The following is a 2,563-nucleotide window of genomic DNA, read 5'->3' as shown; positions in this document are numbered from 1 at the left end:
GGGAAAACATTTAACTTGACTGTTACAGGGTGTCTGTTGCTTTCAGCAAGTTCAGCTCTTCTGGTTTTAGTGCTCCGTTAGCAGGTGTTTACATTGGGCCACACACATTTCACATGACTGGGTTTCATTTTCAGCATTTTAAAGCTTGCACGAAAGCATGTCATACACCGAGGAACAATGTGACTGTGAATAAAGCAGCCGGACTGGATGCATAGGGCCCCGAGTATTCCCAGTTTTACATCAAATATTCAGACACATGCTATTGCAAAATTCTTTTGAACAAAACAGTGACACGAAAAAATACGTGTCACTGTTGGACTGTGCCTGAAAGCTTCTTCATCACAGCTGGAGGATTTTTCTGCGACTAATTTAAAGTGGAGCACTGTCTCGTATTTTGTCTGTGACACAACTCGGATCGCAACCGGGCAGCAAATTAGAGGAGTCATGTTCGGCCTAGAAATCCTCTCCTCCTGCATGAAATAGAAAATGTTTCTGTCAAACAAGGAGCCTAGACTACACAGTGTGGTGTTAGATGAGATGGACGGACTTTTGTCACACCGCGCCATCAGAAACACATTTTCTACTGTAATGTACCGTTATTTTTGAAAACAGCTAAAAAGGTTGAGAAAAAAAGATAAACAGCAAGCTGTTCTATGTGTTTTGTTACTAGAGTCGGCATCTCATTGTTCACGTGGCTCGCAACGGGCCACAGAAACCACTACAGCCATTAATCAGCTGTTCACAAGTTGCCTGTTTCAGAGATAAAAGGTCCGAATCCACATATGACAGTTAAAGTCGCTGATTGGTTACTGTTTGCATGATATTTCCGTTCGTTTTAAAACATTTTACGCTTCACTGCATTGTTTAGAAGGGTTTTATTCATACATACTCATAACCTTATGTCTTAAATGTCTCCATTCTTTGTTATGTAACAGTTAAAAATAATCAGAAAAAGCTCTGTATAGGTAAGACTTAATAGGAAACATTAAATGACATGTAGACGTGCCGGTTTCATCACTCAGCTACACGTCTGTCTATACACGTCTCCACAACCAAACGTCTTTAATTGTTTAACAGCGGAGAGGAAAGGCAAAGGTTATACTCTATGCATTTCACCGGTGCAGGCTGCATGAGTCGCAGTATTTCAACATGTCCCTGCTATTAGGAAGGTCAAATCCAAGGTCAAAGAGAGTTGATATAAGATTTGAAATGTTACTTTTCTTATTTCATTTAAGCCTTTCACCAAAATAGGGTGACTATTTAAAGTGGCCATCTGATCACGATACCTAAATGTAAAAGTCGAAATGTGTTTCATTCTCCGGTATTATTATAAAGTCTGACTAGATTTATTTTTAAAAGCATTTTTGCCGTAGACCTGATTTTGTTAAAAGTTTGTTAAAATGTTAAATACAGCAGCATTAGAGTTTTTATACTTAGAGATTTATAGTATTTTAATACAATTTATGCTTATAAACCGTCGATAGAGCTGCCAGTCTGTAAAGTAACAGTTGTAGCGCTGTTACATCAGCTGCTATCTATAAAGTCTCACCGTGAATTAAGCTGCACTCAAGTACTTAAAGTAGGTTTTCTTCTTTTCTAAATTGAATGCAAACAAGAAAGCTTTAATAAGGTAGGGGATTAGAACGGCCTTATTGCTCCTGTGGAACATGGTGAACTGTACTGACTCTATGTGTGTCAAGTGCCTCCCTTCTTCCCTGCCACAATTATCCTGTTGCCCTCTCATTGGATACCGCTCATCCCGCTTCTCAAACCTTTCTCTGAAGTGCACAGTTAAATAAAGCCAATCTGAAATCTGTCACAGCGCCTGGATGAGCTCACAGCGAGGTCAGGAAGTGTCTCAGCACTAAACAGCCTGTCACCACAGAGGTGACACCAAATCCAGGGTGTTTCCCTAACACTTCGGCATGCAGATTGTAATGGGAAATTCACAGCAAATTACCACACATTTGCCCTGGGCTTTAGTCATTTATAATATCAGAGATCACAGCCTGGGGAATGAAACCAATGCTGAAAGCATCCACAAGATAGAGAGCAACCCACTCCCAGAAAGTCTGTACAAAAATACACACAATGTCCAGATTTGTGTTTCTCTGTAGGCCATACTGCATAAGCCACGGTCACAGGACGGACATGTGCGACCTCTGACGTAACTCACTGGACATATTTTCTTTAACTGGCTCGTTATGATAATGTAGCTCGGGTTGCAGTGTTGGGATTTCACCATCACGCTCTGAATAAAATGGGGCTGACAGCAAAGATAAAAGCTAACAGTATAAGTGCATAGCTTAGCATTAAATGATACAGAACTCAAGGTTATATTTCAGATCTTGCAAGTAAAAATAAGATTTCACATGAGAACATGTGGCTCAGTCTAAAATCCCTTTAAAATAAATGTATATAACATGATGGTTTGGGGTGAGAAATAACAAAAAAAGGCTTCACCGAGCTTTACAGATGACACACAATGGCTAACATGTTGGTGTGGATGACTTAGAAAAGATAATGAGATGTAAAACGAAACAATAAAGAAATCAAACAAAAA

Source organism: Rhamphochromis longiceps, linkage group LG19 (genome assembly GCF_057381845.1).
Source record: "Rhamphochromis longiceps isolate RC_006_pf linkage group LG19, R_longiceps_female_GT1.1, whole genome shotgun sequence".
Lineage (NCBI taxonomy): Eukaryota > Metazoa > Chordata > Actinopteri > Cichliformes > Cichlidae > Rhamphochromis > Rhamphochromis longiceps.
Note: the sequence above shows the minus strand (reverse complement) of the source record.